This window comes from Armigeres subalbatus, chromosome 2 (genome assembly GCF_024139115.2).
Source record: "Armigeres subalbatus isolate Guangzhou_Male chromosome 2, GZ_Asu_2, whole genome shotgun sequence".
Taxonomy (NCBI): Eukaryota; Metazoa; Arthropoda; class Insecta; order Diptera; family Culicidae; genus Armigeres; species Armigeres subalbatus.
This window is the reverse complement of record NC_085140.1, coordinates 28,268,941-28,288,984: the sequence shown is the minus strand read 5'-3', so window position 1 is coordinate 28,288,984 and position 20,044 is coordinate 28,268,941. Positions and strand designations below refer to the sequence as shown.

The 20,044-nt window shown below is 43.4% G+C and overlaps 1 protein-coding gene and 1 long non-coding RNA gene across 3 annotated transcripts in view; both read right to left on the bottom strand.

The window, feature by feature from the left end:
• The window catches only part of LOC134218388 (rap guanine nucleotide exchange factor 4), a 666,467-nt gene that overhangs the window by 447,486 nt on the left and 198,937 nt on the right, over window positions 1-20,044 (bottom strand). The gene's annotated exons all lie outside the window — the stretch shown is intronic.
• Window positions 831-1,827, bottom strand: LOC134214178 (uncharacterized). The gene is made up of 3 exons (XR_009979691.1): window positions 1,662-1,827; window positions 1,338-1,547; window positions 831-1,271 (listed from the first exon to the last, which is right to left on the bottom strand). It is a non-coding gene; the product is annotated as an uncharacterized LOC134214178 (long non-coding RNA).

Here is a 20,044-nt window from a genome sequence, read left to right as displayed (position 1 = left end):
GTGGTAACGCCCCTAATTTTTGCCGACTAACTAGCTTTTAGTTCACAATTACAGCACTGAGCTGGTCCCGATCGATTGTATCATATGCGGCTTTGAAGTCGATGAATAGATGATGTGTGGGCACGTTGTATTCGCGGCATTTCTGCAGTACTTGGCGAATGGCGGACACCTGGTCCGTGGTTATCTAAATGGGAAATAACACTAATTCGCTGTCTCACGACGAGAAAAAAGTTAAACCACACACTTAAAATAAATCGCAGATTTTTGTGAAATTTTACCGAAATCTCAACAGCAGAACTGTTCGGTGAATAGTTTTACAGATTTTCGGTGGTTTTGACAGTTGAACAAAGGAGATTTGCAGTTGAGATTTCGGTGAATTGAAGCAAAATTCACCGAAATCTGTGAAATGATTTAAGTGTGCATGCACGCCTGGTGGCATATGAAAACTAAGAGAATCGCATTTTGGACGACCGACTGGACGCGCAGAACTCTTTACTTACTTGCCTGATAGCTACAGCAAACTATGGAAGATCGCACTTGTCTCGATCGGTGCAAAGCGCAATACATGCGCATGAGCCTCCGAATACCAAATAGATATTTTATCATTTTCGCGCGCACTGTAGTGAGAAAATAAGGAAGTGAGAAAAAAAGAAGGAAAGTGGAACAGGTAAAATAAAAAAAAAGAAAAGAAAACCATGCAGCACATTTTTTATGAATTTGATTACAGTACTTGAGTTAGTTTGAATTGCCAAATTTTCAATTTTTGAATTTGGTGATCTTCGTTCATTGAATGAGTTCGTCTAAGTTGGTAAATAAACCTATTTGGCAAATTTCGTCAACTTCATTTTTTTATTTGCATGCCAACCATAGCTAAAAGTCGATTGTCAGCTATGCTGTAAGATAGAAACACATCACATTTAGCAAAGTAACCGGAGCACTGGGAACGTAATTCAATTATTTTGTTTGTTTGAAATCACCTCCACGTTGTTTGCTGAAGAAATCTGCTTCTCCTGCTCCGGCAGTAGACAGTCCCACACGATCAAACAATTTCGCAGTAAACTAAGGCGCCACCAACAACTTTCTCCTAATGGATAGTTCTGCTCCTTTTGAAGCACTGTACCGTAGTTGTTATATCAACATTGTAGACTTGAAAGGGATACAACGGACAGGAAAGTATTGCTGCTTTTTCTGGACTGGACTTTTTAGTTCATTTCAACATTCCTCGAGTTAGCCTTCCTGTCACTTTTCCGTCTCTGGAGCATACGTACAAGCTAACAACAGCAAAAGAAGATTGTTTATTTTTCTGGATCACGCTTCCGTATTCTGTTGTATCTTACGGTGGTGCTCGGGGAGTTCTCAGAATCAATCCAATCTGGTGGAAAATTGCATTTCCATTGCACTCTGCGATTCACCACTTTTGGGATGAATTGTAAATAGTTCATGAATTGGTATTACGCACGACTAGGAACTGTTTGCGAGATTCATGTTCAGTTGCTTTTGTCCGGCAAACTCAATAACCTACCATTGCAACTGTGAAGAAACAGAAACTACGATGGTGGCAAAAGTGTAAACATTGGTTTTCTGGGGAATCTCTCACTGAATTCAGTCCGTCCGGACGAGGGGGATTGATGTTCAAGTTGAAACAATCCCGAACGACTCACCTCGCTATGTCCAGAGGAAACCAACCAACATCGCAACGGTCAGGAATGCATCTTTCACCAGTACTGGTGGCTACCACCGCACCAGAAATAGGTTTGAGGTGAAAGATGGGTATTTGCTGCTCGGTCGTACGGCCACTAAAGAGTTCGTGTGGGCAATGCGCTACTGTTTGCGGATTGTAATAAGCGTTCCGGAATGTTGACCCATCAACTACGAGCAGCCAAAGTCAACAACGAGCGGAATTGTGCGCAGCGAGGCTTCAATTGTGGACAACAACGGCTTGGAAATTAAATAATTGAACTGGTTCTTGTGGATGGGGTTTGTTTGTAAATAATCTTTCAGCTGAAGCGATGAGAAGAACGGCAAACGATGATTGGTTTGCCAAAGGTTATTTAACGATTTATCATGTAAATAGAATGTAAATGGTTCTCTAAAATGTATTGTGCGTTAAATTTAACAGTTGAATGAAAATTCTATTTAAATCTTCTTGTTGGAATTCGCGAGTTCGTGATTTGTTGTCACGACACTGGGGGTAATTTCCGAATGTGTGATACCACAAGACAGCGACCTTAGACAAAGGTTTTACGTTAAGATGGATATTATTACATATATTCCTAAAAAGGAAGTTCTGAACTACAACGAATTGAGCTTTGAATTGAATTGAATTGATATTTTCTGAATGCCTACGAGTAATTCATTCGAATTTCAGCGGAAATTTTTTCTAAACCAGGAATATTTAAGGCATTTTTTTGAACAAATTTAAAAAATAAATCTGGTCCTTACTCTGATACATTAATTGCTATCGTTTTAACACGTAAAAGTATACATAATGCTAAGGGTTTCAAGAATCTTTTCCAACTGGAAAGATCCCAGACTGAACTGGCAACTGACAATTGATCTTCCCTTCTTTGGATTGGTAAGCCAACGTTTTCACCCGCAAAGCTAAACATATGATTTGTTAATTTTAACAATTTCACCAAATTACCAAATTTGCCATTTATCAGCCATCTGGCATCATGCATTCCAGTCATGACTCCAAGCATTATCGAGTACCATTTATTCAGCCAAGCCAACCACCACAATGGACACAATTACAACATAATTTCGCAAATGATTAGTGGACTATCTGATCTGGACCCCCCCCCCCATTCCACCGTCCCTGAGCACAAATTAGAGCCAACGATAATTCTGAAAATTGCCGGGCATAAGTGGTTTCGCTTGGAAGCCGTCGTTGTTCACGAGATCGCCCGCACTTGATGACAGAAAGGAACCCGAGTCGTGAAATTAGACTCAATTAAGAGCGCAAGCGATGCGCTACTGTTCGTGCGCTTTCGAGAACAAAACTGGACCAGTATCCTGCACACAGGTCAGTGGGTGGGCTGGACGCAGATGATTCCCGGTACGAGAGGCCTTGACAGTATGCAAACAAACAGAATGAAGCAGAACGCGTGGTCGCAGAATTGGAATTAATATTAATTACTCGACTGTGATGAAACAATGGAAAACAAACGGGAGATCGGTGGAGATGTCGCTTATGATGTGGAGCGAGGCTGTTAATTGCTCCGCGGGACCATGTTGGTATGCTTATACTACTATAGAGTTGATTGGTTATGAGCTGGTAATCAAAGTGAATAATTAAGCGTGAATCCGGAGGCAATGAAAGCAATTAATTGTTGGATATGCATCACACGGTTGAATGATACAAATCTGAAGAACATTAGGAAACTATACAAGTGTAGCGAAAAATTGAGGCAAAAGCGTTAGTTGTCCCACTATTTATACCCTTCACATTCATTCGGCTATCCTTTCTTGAGAAAATCAAACCTATTGTATTGTTATATGATCATGCCCCGAAATTCTAACTATCCTGTTTTTGGTTTTAGTTGTCACCAGCAAATCACCATACTCGCGGCTTAGCATTTCCTAGACAAAGATTGCTTCGGACGAGAAAATATGATCACTCACTCATAAAGCATGGAGCTAACGTAATAGATCTCATCTCCATCCTTGGCGGCTGCTTGTATTAGCTTCGTCCTGATCCAAGATCAAAATTCTACCGTTTTCCCTTATATCTTTATTGAGGCTTTGTCATCAAGAGTCCCTGGACCTGTCTTTGCAGCGATGTGCCGCCAGATTCCAGTGCAGCACTTTCTTGCAGATTTTGTCATCAATCTCTCCTAAAGTGCGGTCGACCCACTTCTGTGCTATCGAATTTCTGTTGATATTCGTTTTCGATGGCCTCGTCGATTGAGCATAGTATTCGAGGTCCAGTGTAAGGTGATGTCTGTTGATATACATATTAATTAAATAAATGACACAGCTCCTCACTTGTCCAGTATCGGTAGACCAGAGAATGCCCGTTCGTCTCCGGTTGTGGGACTCGGTTGGGATGCGCAGAATGCCAAGAAAACACTGATTAATTTTCTTAATCCAACGATGTCTCAAAGGTGAACAAGCCGTGCTTTTTCTTTACAGCTTCGATTCGTCGAATGACCTGTCCCGAATACTGAGGTTGACCCTAAAGTTCTGATTGAGGCTAACTTCCAGTCTAAAAGCGCCTCAGCTATTCTATCTCGGTACTGAGTTCCAAGTTTTTGGCACGTTGGCGGCTATGGCAAAATGTTGACTAGTCCTACATAGTAGGTGAGTCAACTATTCCAAACGCAATCATGAGGACTTACTCGAACTAGTGAAGACCAGAGACCAGAAGTTGATATGAATTTTCTGGTCTCATACTCACGAAGATCCTCAGGAAAATAATATGCAGTTACCAATTATCGTAACTAGTTACCGATGCTGTTGTCCCGTTACGCTGGGATATGGATACTCTGAAGTAGTGCGTAACGGTGTAAATCCGGTCATATCGCCAGGCTCGGTACAACATTCAAGCTGACAATATGACGTTCCTAACCCCGAATCCCAAAGTGTCAGGCGACCCGTGCTGACGGGATGAATGGCCTGGGGGGTGAAACAATTTGCCAGGCAGTTAACGGAGCCTGTAATGCTGGGTAGACACTCTTCGTGTTGCATTACGGAGTAAGATCTACCACACTGTGCTCTAGTTCTTACTATTCTTGTTAATACTTATGAGTGATAGTCGGAAGAGTATGGAACGACTATGATTTGCTTTTAGATGACCCATTTTTGCTCCTTTTGGATGGAGTCAATGGAGTAAATTGTAAAAACGTAACTCAATCTTAGGCTGGTTTCGAAGCCGACGACATGAATCTCCAAGCTCCAGAGCGCTGATTAATTAGGAAAGAAGCGGATACGAATTTGGTGGATCTGCTGAACCCTCTGACTGATTAGAGCTCTGTGTAAAGGTGAGATTCGGAAATGCCAAACGCAATGAAATCAGATCTCTACACAAAAACGAATTCGGAACTCATAAGAAGAAGCAAAAATATGTTTTAACTTCAGTACCGATGCATAGTCAAAATCAATATTATCCCACTTATTGTTGAGCCGAAACTGATTGAGGGGCGCGCCTTTGAGAGTTGGTATAAGCCATTTTTCGATGGGTATAAATAGCGGTACCTTAATCTAAAGAGGCCTTACATTAAGCTTGAGAAATATATGAATAAAAAATGACTACTTCATTTCTTCTCAATAGAAATGGAGCAGAAAGAAATGCACTAAACAAATGACACGGGTATACTACAAAAGTTCAATGAAATGGACGCAGTGGTTCATCCCGAACAAAAAGAAATAAAATACCGATGCTGTTATGTCGTGCAGCTAATCCCAGGCTGCCAAACCATGATGCTTGCGACTGCTGTGGTCCACATCAAGGATTATTCAGGATGGACTGGACACTCTGGATAAAACGGGTTATTATTATTCAACCTCCCCAACCATTCATCAAAGGAATAAAAGTGGGCCTAAAACTATACAGACACCGCGCATTAACCACAGGAACATTCTCAGTCAGATAACCGGATGCCAATGCCAATTGGCATCTACAAAGTACCACACTACAGTTAGTTTTTTTCATCGAGATTTCAGCAAGATTCAATAATTTCGAAGTGGGCACCACCGCGCGTTGCGCAAAGTTTGGAGATATGTTACTGAAATCAGCTAAGATTTACTAAACTACAGTTGTGCCCGAAGTTGCTGAGAAAACCCTGATTAATCCACCTAGCGGTGATGGTGCATTATAAAAATAGTATTTGGCCATTACTCTTGAGCCCATAGTCCGATCTGGCCAATTTTCAATAGGAAACAATGGTAGAGTATCCTGCGTCGAATGCAATTTGTTGCGAGTAAATCGGTTAAGAATAAGTGCCGGATAAATGAGTCAAACTTTTTTGTGGTGGGTGCGCACAGACTCACACTCACACACACACACACACACACACACACACACACACACACACACACACACACACACACTCACACACATACACACAGACATCACCTCAATTCGTCGAGCTGAGTCGATCGGTATATAACACTATGGGTCTCCGGGCCTTCTATAAAAAGTTTGTTTTTGGAGCGATACTTAGTATACGTGAAAGGCAAAAAACAAACTTGATCTGTAAACTGTTTATGGGGAGAAATAGATATGACCCGGATTGTACTTTTAAATTGCAATAACTTTATAACGCAACAATGTGAAGCTCTGAAACTTCTTGACTTTTCCTATTTCATGGCAAACTATGTTCCTGAACGTTGACCTACTTTGTACGACGTTTCTGAAGGGCTAAAAATACTCTCACTTAAGGTGTTCGGGTCGTATTGACCCGGATTTGACTTAGCAATATCTCAGGCATTTATCAGCCAAATTCACATGTAATCGTCAGCTCGTAAATTATTCGAAACCTCAAATTGTTTATCGGCCACACCCACATTCTGTAATCGTCGAAGGCAGGATTGCCAGTTGTCCACTTTTATATGTACGAAAATTGCACAATAACACCGCGCATGAGATCGTTGAGAAGTTCATCAAGAAGGACTCTCCTCCAGATATTTGTCCGGAAGTACCTCCAGGAAGCTCTTCCTGGGATTCTTCCGGAAGCTCCTATAGGAATTCCTCCTCTGGAAGTTCCCCTAAGAATTCCTCTTCCGGAAGTTCCTGCAGAAATTCTTCGCCCGGAAGTTCCTCCAGCAATTCCTCCTTCGGATGTTCATATTCCGGAGGTTCCTCCAGGAATTCCTCCTCCAGAAGTTCATGCAGAGATCTCCTCCTCCAGAAGTTCCTCCAGCAGTTCCTCCTCCGGAAACTCCTCCAGCAACTCCTCATCAGGAAGTTCCTCCAGGGTTTCCAGGGTTCATGAAATTGTTCCGGTAAATCCTTCAGCAATTCCTCCTCCGTAAGTTCCTCTAGGAACCCCCGGGGAGTACCTTAAACAAGAATGCGTAATAGAAGATGTATTATAATTCCAATTAAAACTTATTGATCAAGTTTCAAAAACTGCATATTTTTTTAATTTCAAAACTTTATCTTGTACATAATATGTATGGTGATCAGTAAATCAAAGCCTATTGAATGCTGCCCTCCAAAACCAACACAGTGTATGACAGGGCTGTGCGGCAAAAGATCAAAAGGAGCAAACGTTGAATGAACAAATTATAAAAGTCTTCAATGCTGTCTACCTATTCGAAACATAACATAGAATAATCTGTTTACAACATGCTTCTGCACTAAAATCTAGAGTCTGAAGGTACGGAGCCTCCATTTGATAGGCATAAATGTTTTTTTTTTTGAAAAGCCCCGAGAAGCTCATGTGCTCTATATGAAGAGAATTGGAAGCATCCTTCAACGCTTCTTGGAACCCTCTTTCGACGCTTCATTTCAAGAGGTTTGGAAGCCTCCTTTCAAAAGGCTCTGAAGCCCCATTTCAAAGGCTTGAAAGCCATCTTTCAAAAGGATCAGATGCTTTCCTTGAAGAGGCTTGGAATGCTTTTTTCGATGGGTTTGGAAACGTAGCCGCCTTTCTAGAGGCTCTGAAGCATTCATTCAAGATGCTCGGAAGCCTTCCTTAAATAGGCTTCGAAAGCCTTCCTTTAAAAGGCTCGGAAGCTTCAAGAGGCTCGAAAGCTGGGCTCCATTCAAAAGGCTCGAAATTCTTCTTCCAAGAGGCTTAGAAGCGTACTTTCAAGAGGCTTGGAAGCATCATTTCAAAAGACGCGGAAGCCTGGTTTCAAGCGGTTTGGAGGGTCCTTTCAAGAGGCTCGTAAAATTCCTTCCAAGAGGTTCGTAAGCCTCCTTCCAAGAGGCTCGGAAGCTTCTTTTCGAGAGGCCCGTAAGTCTCCTTTCAAGAGGGTTGGAATGGTACTTTCAAGAAGCTCCGATGCCTCCTTTTATGAGGCACAGCAGTCTCCTTTGAAGTGACTTGGAAGCCTCCTGTTACGCTGCGTAGAGTATTTTAAATTTGAACCCTAGCTTTTTTATCGAGCATCTCTAAAAAAGATTAATTCACCTGTAAGGCATGACTAATAACTATCTATAAGACTAATCAGTTTAAAGATGTGTGTCAGTAGCGCAGGATGGAAGTAATTGTCTTCCTAGTAAATCATCGAATTTTTTTTAGTGTTGCGTTTCGGATGTGGTAATATAGCATCTTTCTGACTAAAGACAACATCCATGACTTGTCTGCTGTAAGAGTCGGAAAGATGCTATATTACCACATCCGAAACGCAACACCTCCCGTCAAGAGGCATGGAAGCCTTCATTCAAGAGGCTCAAAATTCTTCTTCCAAGAAGCTCAGAAGCCTTCTTTTAAGTCGCTCCAAAGCCTCTTTTCAAGACGCTCTGGAGCCTCCCACTAACCTTAGCAGCACTCATATATTACTGCAACTTATATGATACAAGATTTAGTCACAATCAGGTTGCGGCAACCATTTATGTCTGACTTGTACTGCTCGGAAAGATGATCGGAAGCCTCCAATAGTCAAAAAAGTCTTGTAGGAAGCTTGATGTATAAATTTACTTTGAATTTGAGCTTTCATTTAGAGTAAAAAATCAGAAGGGTTGTGTACAAGACACGACCGCTCGATGTAAACTACGTAAAACCTCTTAGTGCAATGAGAATCGTAATATCATATGAACATTAGGTTGTATACATGACACAATAGCGAATTTCAACCAAAAATTATCTTATCAGAACAAACATTTTTTTCAATCACCACCGACGACCATACAGATGTTACTTGGACCGCTACCGGCGTAGCCATCGCATCGTCTCAAGTCAATTCAAAAAGCTGCTCTCACGCGCGCGTTTGCGGTTTTGCTTGAAATCATCGTGCGGTTGTCATCAGCATCGGCAGCGTTCAATAGAATTTGTTTAAATTTTTTAGTAGAACAGGTTTGTCGACAGCGAGTTAAAATGAGGAGAAAATTGCATTTCCACAATTCTGCTGTCACCGACGACAGCCACTTAATGATTTTCCGCTTATTTGCTACATACGTCATCTTTGTGAATAATTTTCTGCAACAACTACCCGTCGACGGCCGCCAATGGCCGCAAGACACGACTATGCACAGGAAAAATGAAGCGGTGGGCCAAAAGGTGCGTGCGTTACATCAATCTGATATCCGTGTTGGGGATGCATGAACGGAGTTGATTAGTTCTGAATCTTTTACCAGACGTGAAAGAACTAAAATTTTCAATAGTTTTACGTTGATAATCAATAGTTTTAAAACAATTAACGAATTGGTGGAAAGTTTCCGAATCTATTGATAATAAAATCTCGAATTTTTTTCGAAAGATAAAGTCGCTATTAACTTTTGAAATCTTACATGATTTCGTGACGGTCCCCAATTTGGAAATTTTCATTTGGCACCCTGTATCCGAGGCTTCCCCTTAGACGTTGTTTACGTCAACATTCTTTTGTGTAAAATGGTGATTCTGAAAAATTATAATCTTGAGAGAAAATTTCACTTGGCAACAACTGACGCCATCCATACGAATTACGAATACATATTTGCAGCACCTACGATGCGCGTCCGTAATTGTGCTGCTGGAATAACAAACCGAATAAGAATCTTGAAAGAATTTCACTGCCACTGAAGCCATCTCCCTCCGATGCGCGCTCGTGATTCTGCTACGGACGGCAGGCAACTTTATGGCGTCGCCAAGCGGTTAATTTTCACTTTGAATAAAATTCACCCCGCCTCAATCTTCCTTTGTGTAGAATGGTGGCTCTGAGAAGAACCGATTAATTCCAAATATGTAATTCATATTTCGAATCACTAAGAGCTGTCGACGACGATCACACGATTCACGACACATGCTGGAATAAAATTCGCTCAGCAACTCTGCCGATGCTGGGACCGCTCTCCACGATAGCAGTTTTCTTATAATGAATAAAGATGGCTCATTAGTCCCGCCTCTTTGTTGTCCAGTATGACTGCAAATATTGTGTAACCGTCAAACACTCACCAAAGGGGCGTGGCTACTGTGTGAACTAAAAATTATCCATCAGCCAAATTACCGTCCATTTGCGCTGCTCCCAGTTCGAGACAGCAACACGTACGGACGTGTTTTTTGCTCGCGCATTTTTTCGAAGTATTTTTTCTCGTTCGTTCGCTGTTTACGTTTTCGCTTGTCGCGTTGGCGTTATTTTCTCCCGGACCCGTCATGGGAGACTCGGTGGCCGATTCGGTCGCTGGAAAAGTGCCTAAGCGCACTGCTCTTGGAGGCGCGGGTAACCCCTCCAAGCAGCTTTTGCAGAGCAACGTGTTCTCGCCGTTGCCGCTTGATGACGCCGGCAATCCGCCGAAAAGAGGAAGAAGCAGCAATTGCAGCTGCCGCAGGTGCAACCGGAGCGGAAGGAGAGGTGCCCGCCCGTGTTTGTGAAGGGCGATCCGCCGGATTTACGCCCAAAATTCGCCAGCTGATCGCTAAGGGGCTGAAATGTACTTTTCGGCTCTGCAGCGAGGGCGTGAAAGTGATGCCGGCCAACAGGGACCATCATCAATCCGTCGTGGAGTTCCTCGAGGTCCACAAGTATGAGTACTACACTCATGACCACCCCGGTACGAAGCCGCTCAAGGCTTTGCTGCGAGGACTTCACGACATGAAGGAGGAAGAGCTCCAAGCAGAGCTTGAAAGTTGCGGACTGAAGCCAGTAGCCGTCCACAAGATCGCTCGTCACGACAAGGCGAGGAAATATCGCGACCAGCTTTACCTGATCCATCTGGAGCACGGCTCCACTACCTGGAAGGACCTGAAGCTGGTTGGCGTTATAAATTACACCGTCGTTGACTGGGAGCGATATCGGCCAGTGCACCGCGATGTCACGCAATGCACCAACTGCTTCAATTTCGGGCACGGCACCAGGAACTGCCGCATGAAGCCGCGCTGCAACAAGTGTGGCGAACCCCATCCGACTGACGAGTGCGACAAAATGGAGGTGGCCGATCCCAAGTGCGCCAACTGTGGCGACAAACATCGGGCCACCACAAAGGGCTGCCCAAAGCGAGCCGAGTTCCTGGAAATCCGGAAGAAGGCTTCCACCAGGACCATTCCGAAAAAGAACCGTGTTCCTGTAATCAACGAGGTGAACTTTCCAGCCATCCCGGCTCCTCGTCGTGTGGTTCCAATACTCCCACCGCTACAGTCGCACAAGCGACTGGCAGCGGCAGCTGCATCGGTCCAAGCTCCAGCATCGTCGGCACCATCCACCAGCGAATGGCCCCCACTTCCTCCTCCTGGGTTCCGTCGGCAGTCGGAGAACGAAGCCGTCCCACCGGAAGAATCTGCCCCGCTGTACACTCCGGAGCAACTGATGCCGATCTTCGCGCAGCTCGCCACTCGACTGCGCGGCTGCAAAACCCGATTCGACCAGGTCTTCACACTTGGCATGTTCATCATTGAAAATGGCTGCTAGGGTGGGCCTGGTCAACTGGAACGCTTGCTCGCTAAAGAGCAAAACAATCGAGCTGAAGGATTTCCTTGAGGAGAAGGAAATAGACGTGGCGTTCATCACCGAAACGCACCTAAAACCGGAGGTGAACATCAACATCCCGGACTTCCGCATCGTGCGACTCGACCGGCCGACCAGGGGAGGTGGTGTGGCCATCGCTCTTCGCTACAACATCAACTGTCGTCTGCTTCCAAGCTTCCAGCACTTCGGTCGGCACAATCGCGCTCATCGCGGCGTACTGTCCAACGCAAGCCAAAGCCGGCGATGGATCATCGGCTGCCCTTCGGAGGGACATCGTCAAGCTGACGCGGAGGCAAGGCCAGTATATCATTGCCGGCGACTTGAATGCCAAACATCAAGCCTGGGGCAACAGTCGCGGCAATCGAAACGGCACCATCTGGAGCAATGACATGGAGGAAGGCCACTACACGATCCTGAGCCCGGATTCCCCCACTCGGCTGAGTCGGTCCGGTGCCCACGCAACGCTCGACCTCTACGTAACAAACCTGAGTGACCACGTCTCGCAGCCGGTTGTATACCAGGAGCTCAGTTCGGATCACTATCCGGTGGTGGCGGAACTGGGCTCCTCGGTCAATCGGCACCAGCAGTTACGGCGGAACTACCATCGAGTGAACTGGCAGCGTTTCCAGCAGTGCGTCGATAACACCGTCGACTACGAGGTGCGTCCGGAGACGCCGGAAAGTATCGACCGCCAGCTGTGCGCTATCGAGGAGGCGATCACGGCGGCCCGAGAGCAACATGTACCGACGGCTCGGCAGGTAAGCAACTCCTTAAACATCGATACACTCACCAAAGATTTGATTCGATTGCGGAATGTCACTCGCAGGCAGTTTCAGCGTACTGGACTGCCTGAGCTTAAGGCACGCTGCAATCGAATCACAAAATTATCAAGGCCAGAATGGTGGACCTCAAAATAACGACTTCTCGAATAAGATCCGCACTCTCCCAGATTATGCCAAGCCGTTCTGGAAAATGACCAAAATTCTAAAATCCAAGCCTCGGCCCATTCCACCTTTGATCCCACTAGACAATAATGGCTCTAAGGATCGCTTGATAACTCCTGCAGAGAAGGTCGCTGAAATAGGTAGTCACTTCGTCAGCTCACACAATCTTGGGCAGAACATCGTCAGTCCACACGAAGCAGCCGTCAACGAGCATGCTAACAACATCCATTTGATTCCCAACGACTTCTCGGAGGAGTTGGAGATCTCAGCTGACGAATTGACGGCCTATATCAAATCGTCGAAGAACATGAAGGCCCCAGGCTTCGACAGCATCCTGAATCTCGAGCTCAAACACATGAGTGCTCCGTTCTTTGAGCACCTCTCGCTGATCTTTAATCAGTGTCTCCGGCTTAGCTACTTCCCATCGTCCTGGAAGTCAGCGAAAGTCATCCCGATCCGGAAGCCTGGGAAGGATCCTTCCTCCCCCAAAAGTTATCGACCCATCAGCCTTCTCTCAGGGTTATCCAAGCTATTCGAAAAAGCTATTCATCATCGGTTACTTGAGTCTGCCGAAAATCTCAACATCTTGCTCGAGGAACAGTTTGGTTTCCGACGCGGTCGCTCAACTGTACACCAACTGACCCGAGTTACCAACGTCCTCAGACGGAACAAGTTTGTCTCGAAAACATCCGCCATGGCCTTACTCGATGTCGAGAAGGCATTTGACAATGTATGGCATGATGGCCTGGTGTACAAACTACAACGCTACAATCTTCCCAGCTACCTGGTGAAAATTATCAACAATTACCTGTCGGCAAGGACATTCCGGGTCTCAATCAGCGGAGCGAGTTCCAATGCGCACAACATCGTCGCAGGCGTTCCCCAGGGCAGTATCCTCGGGCCCCTACTTTTCAATCTGTTCACCACCGACATGCCAGAACCTCCAGAAGGCGGCATTCTGTCTCTGTTCGCAGATGACACATCCATCGTCTACAACGGTAGAGTGATCAGAGCGCTAGTGGCAAAACTCCAACGAGGCCTGGATGCCCTGACAGAGTACCTCACCAGCTGGAAGATCTGTATCAACGCGGCGAAGACCCAGGTCATCATTTTCCCCACTCCAAATCCCCTAAACTTGTTCCGCCTGGGGACTGTAAAATCATCCTCAATGGCACGACTGTGGAATGGGCCAATGAGGCCGGCTACCTTGGCTTGACCCTCGACAGCAAGCTTATTTTCAGGCAACAGGTTGACAAAACGGTGACAAAGTGTAACGTCTTGTTGAAACTACTGTACCCTTTGATCAACCGCCGGTCGTCATTGTCCCTGAAAAATAAGCTTGCTGTCTACAAGCAAATCATCCTCCCTGTGATCGAATATGGCATGCCGGTCTGGGAGAGCTGCGCTAAAACCCACCACCTCAAACTTCAACGGGTCCAAAACAAATTCCTGAGGATGATCCTCAACACCCCTCCCAGGACAAGAACATCCGAGGTCCACCGTCTGGCCGGAATAAAAACCTTACATGAACGCTTTGGTGAGTGTAAAGAAAAGTTTAGGGTACGTTGCTTGCATTCGGATCAGGCTCCAATTAGGGCGCTGTACATGTAGAAAAATAATAATTGTAGAACAGAAAATGATTAAATAAAGAAGAATTTTACTACTATTACATTTGCGCTGCTGCTATTGGGGCCTGCGTCCAGTCCGTCCGAAGGTTGATCGCCGAAAGAGGAAGAGTCATGGCTTCCTATGTCCTGATTGACAACTATTCGAGAATCATGCATAATGCTATCGTTAAAAGGGTGAATGAATCCTTATTCATTCATCTGATAACATGTTAAGGGGTACGACTCTAGATACACGCTAGAGGTATGTTATTCCTGCCCCACATTCCTCTTCTTCTCCCATTAAAAATAAACAGAAAAAAAATCTATGGGCTGCTAGTCAAAAACGGGTGAATTCTAAGCCCTAGTCTTTTAACTTTTTGTTTGTTCAAGGCTGCAAAACAAATAAAAAAACCGGCAGCAGATTGCTAAAACAAAACAATGCTGCGTTTGGACTTGGCCAGTAAATGTATTGATTTACTCAGCTAAATTCAATTAGGGTATCTGTTCCATTATTAATAACATGCTCCTATATCAATAACATTCCCAAAACAGACAATTTAGGTTCATTTTGCGTCGTGTTTTGTTATTTTCCGACGTGCTCACTGCTGAAAAAAATCACAAAAATGAGAAGCAAAACAAATAGCGCACCAATTCTTTGTTTTCGAATGGTATTGATTTGGGTACATGGTATGAATCCAAGGAGCAGTTCCCCTACTTACCAAGAGTTGATCATTTACAACTTTCTACTCCTCTAAGTGAACTGAAAGAAAGTAAACTACTAGCTCAATTCACTTCAATCAATCAATCAATTCCTTAGAATAGATTACTCTATGTATCCATTGTTATTACAGCGTTTCAAACTACATCGTTTAACATTTCTAAATACAGTTTCTCATAAACTAGATATGCGTAATATTCAACTCAGCGTTTGTTGGGTTAGAGCACTAATATGCCACTAATATACATTAATATATCACCTTTTCCATAATGCTAAATCAGCGATTTTTAGCGTCAGATTAATCAGAAAAACTATTCTCTACTATTTTCATATTTTGACGTAGGACTACGTCTGTGTTTTCTATATTGGGGTACACTTTACGATTGCAAAAATCGGGGACCGTCACGAAAATATGATAGACTTTAAACTTTAATATCTAAGACGTTTCTCGATGGATTTTCAATTTTTTTGGACCATTCGATCAAGGATGAGTCAACGCTTCTTCGTATTTATTTGAAAATACTATTTTTAACTTTTTATTATCGATAATTGATAAAAAGTTTAGAAATAGGTCAACCAACCAATCACGTACATGCATCACTAGCACAGACATCAAAAATCAATCACTTGCGGGTTTGGATCTAATCCTCAGTTTGAACAAGGTTTCACGCTGAGCAGACGCATCAACGCGATCGCTGCGGAGCGGACACAGCATCACGGAGGCGCTAATAACATTTTCAAAGGAAATCCATCGCATTGGTGGTGGTGCTCGATTTGTTGCTGCAGATCATTCAACTTTAATGAACCAGCATTTCATATGAAGAAAGGGTTGACCATAAAAAACGCACTGTGGCGATCCCGCACCGCCAGTGCCGATGCTGAAAATTCATTACAAATTGTGGTGTCAGCTAGTTGGAAAGGAGCATTGGGAAAAGAAAAATTGGTTCTTCTCAGGACGAACATTTTATGAAAAGAAAGAGTTAATTGCGAAAATGGACTGTTTCGGTGGCATCGGGTTTGGCGTGGTAGGATGGTTGCTGTTAGTGATTACATCAATTAAAATTTACTGCATGATCTCTCTCCAACGCGCTATCAAATTCGCTATTTACGATTGAGTTTTGCATTTTGAAGAAAGTTTATTTCGGATAGTCCGATCAACCTTTTTTGTATAAAATGGTGGCTTTTGTATAAAATCAATGAAGACGCCACCTCAGTGGAAACTATCTACAGCAACCACCCATCGGTGAACGTCACTCGGACATACAGATGCCGAAAGATAATGTTTTGTAATATGAAGAAACTTCATCTTGAGTCAAATTTATGTTGTCCTTCCTAATGAAGTAATTCCATTAGCCCCGCCCCTTCATTAATCGTTATGAGTGCACATTATATTTACACCCATATCAGATCACAAAGGAGCGGGGCTAACGGGCTTAATTTATTGAATACAAGAAAGCTGCTTTCCAGCACGCGCGAGCCATCTTGACCGGGATTTCGCTGAGAGCGGTTGAGCAAGATTTCTCGCTTAACTTTTCAAAAGGACCTAAGTAACATTTTTTTCATGAATTAATTTGAGTATTGCAATCAAAAGCTTTCATGTTGTTCTGTTGATTGCGCTATTCAAATTAATTCATGAAAAAAATATTACTTAGGACCTTTTGAAAAGTTAAGCGAGATTTTACGCAGAGCGGACGCAGTGGAGCGAACACAGCAGCACGAAGGCGCTCTGGTAGCATTTTCAAAGGAAAATCATCGAATTGGCGGTGGAAGTCTGCGTTGGTGGGCGTCATTCAACCTCAACAACAAATCAAAATCTTGTGAGGAAATTCCATTAGACTGCTACCGACGCCATCCATTTGAACAAACTCATTGCATCATCTCCCACCGACGCACGCTTGTGGTTGTGCTACCAAAGGGCAACTTTCTGTCGTCGCCAAACGATGGACCCGGAAAAAATCGATATCACTTCTAATGACTAACGAAACAAAACCAAAGAATCTTGCCAGAAAATTTCATTTTCCGTCGACGACGGCCAAATCGATGAAGACGTCACCTTAGTGAAAAATGTCGTTTAGCTGCCTTAGTTTTTCAAATGGCGCATTATTAAAAACAAATCTTTCCAAACCCGTTATTAGCATTAGCATTAGCATTAGCATTGAGCAATTCGTACAAATTCGTAGGTGGTACAAGCCAAGACTATTGTAGAGAGTAACATTACTTTCATCCGTTACCTCAGATATTGATTTGGGACTAATCTTAGATGGAAGCATTGCACTTTTCCAATAGTCAAGATCTGTCCTGGCCACGTCCTTGCGAATGCTGAGGAAGGGGAAGGATGGTTAGTTGGACACCTACTTAAGAAAGATGCAGAGAACTCTACGACCTCTCATAGGTGCCACGGGAGGTTTTGGGATTGTGTGGAAGGTTATAACAGTAGGAATCGTTTTGGTAGAACGTGAAACACAGAAAGAACTAAGATAGAAATACAAAGTAGGAAAGGGACGAGCCTGGAATTGAACCCACGACCTCCTGCTTATAAGGCAGCAGCGGTAGTCACTAGACCACCGAGCTCGTCATAAATCTTTCCAAAATCGTCATTGTCATTTAAACAGCCGAATAGTCTGTTTGTCTGGGTAAACAATTTTCCTAATGGTCAAAACCTTTTCTTGGATAAATGGTTTAAGTCCTGAAAAGGACTGTTTGTAATTTATTCTTGAAGCCCCGCTCACTTTGCCACCAGCGCTATAGAAAACGATGCATGTACGCTTCCATCGCGGGCGGAAGTCGAACGTTGGAAATTAATATATTTGTGTTTGGTTTCGCGCCACCTCCGATTCTGCTTATTTTTGCTTTATTCCGGACATTTTTGAGCATAATGTCTTCTAGGATTCTGATGATATCCACTAAAAGATAGACGAGTGGCTTCAGTGGCGATGCGGCCGATGAGTCGTTCCTTTTCCACGGCTAGTTCATCCAACTGGGAGCTACTTTCAGTCTTTTGATTCGGTTGACCTCCGAGCAGTTTGCACAATGCTAATAAATTTACACAAATTATGATGAAAAATACCCTCCATTTCGTATAGCTACGTAGTCCTACGTCACCTTTGCGTACAACCCGATTGGGCTGCACCTTTGAGTTTTTTCTTCGATTTTGATCCTTTCTTAATCTTCCATAATCTTGTTAAATAGGGGAAAGCGTTGATGCCGTTGTTCACCGTTTTCGAACCTTAGCTTTATGGAATCACTTATGCGTGGTCATCCAGAGCAACACGCTAGTGGGAAGTAAGAACGAATTAATTCAATACATGATCGTACCGAACAACTCATAAATAGTTCATAGATGATCAGATGGTCCAAACTACATGCAACCCGTGCATTTTTTTACATCAGTTTTCTGTTTGGTTTTGTACACCTTTTTTCAATTAGTGGGCGAGCTCGCTGAGCTACCGCTACTGTTCATGGTGAATCAGAATCTATGCTTCTGTATACCTACTTCACCCAGCAAACACAACTACTCATCGGGTTTTGTTAGAATTCAGATGTATTTTCGGTCTCTAGAAGCAAGGAAAATTACACACCTTCTTTCCTAACTGACTGTAAAACGTATGCACTTCGGAAAAAGCGGTATTTCCCAACCTCAATTCACTTGGATCGTAGCATAATTTAAACCAATTCTGAAAATTTTTCAGAGTAGCAATCATGACATGTATCGTCAGTCTAAGCGAAGTTAAGCTGGTATAGTGCAACCTTTTCAATTAGGCACTCTTCTGAAACCTCTCTCGTCAACAAAGTGCATATATTTTCATATTTGATCATTCAAGCTCAGCATTTATAGGCCCGCAAACAGTTTTCTCATTGATGGGGTTTCATGAACAATAATCCAGTGTCTAGTTTTATTATTTACGACAAAACTATTGCATGTCCTACCTACAGCAACTCTTCTCTGATATGCTAAATATTCATCAAACGTCCCATTTGATAGTTAACGCGCATCTCTCATTGTAATCAACCTCACAGGAGTCCCAACCTGTGGCAAGAAAATCTTAGACCAAACGTCCCATTTGGCCTCACTTGATTTCTGAACGAGCATCCCGCTTCGTTAAAAAAGTACCTTGCACAGAAGTCCCATCTGTGGCGTATGATATTTCACCAGACGTCCCGCCTGATACGATATGCAATGGCAATCCATGCTGCTCACGGAAGTCCCAGTCCGTGGCAAAGAATTTTATCACCAGCAATTCTATCTTGCAGCATAGAATCTTTGCACCAAACGTCCCATTTGGTGACCTTCAGGAACTAGAACATTCGTATTTACCTTTTTTTAGACAGTGTTTTGTTCTATTATTGTCAGGGGGGTTTTCTATAACTAATTATGTTCATATCACTCATGAATCTCAATCAATGAGCCCTCACGTGCGAATGAAATCGGCTGCGATTTTAAAAGAATGCATCACGTTTGAATTTTTAATGCTAAAACGCATCATTCCACTCATTTGCCAAATCATCATTTTGGTTTAAACGTATTCGAAATTAATTTGGGGGCAATTTATCGCTTATACATGAAACAGTGTTTAATATTTTATGCGAGAAACGTCAATTCACTATTTTTAACAAAAAAAGAACAAAAGAAAACATACTATGATTCAACTCATCCATGAGTTTTAAGGTGCTGAATTGGATGCGTCTCAACTCACGCTTGATTAAAATCGTCCATGAGTTTTGAGATTTTGAGTTTTTACCACCACAGACCAAACCACAGGCGTTATCGCTGAAACCGCCCTGGTCCGTTCTCCGTGACATATAGAATAAAAATGACGCACGCACGCGAAACACGGGGCTTTTTATACACAGGGAAAACGAAGCTGTGGATCAAAAGGCCCGTACGTTACTGCAATCTGATGTCCGTGTTGGGGATTTATAACCGAGATTGAATTTTTCACCCGGTTTGGAAAGAAATAACATTTTCAATAGTTTAACATTGATAACCAATAGTATCAATAGAATTGGCATATTGCTGGAGAGTTTCCGAATCGATTGATAAGAAAATCTCGAAAATCCATCGAAAGATAAAGACGCTATTAGCATTTGAAATCTATCCTAATTTCGTGACGGTCTCGAATTTGGAAATTTCCGTTTTACACCCTGTATCTGAGTCTTCCCCTTAGACGTAGTTTACGTCGAAATAGGAGGTACCTCAATCAATGCAAAAGTTCGAAGAGTACCAC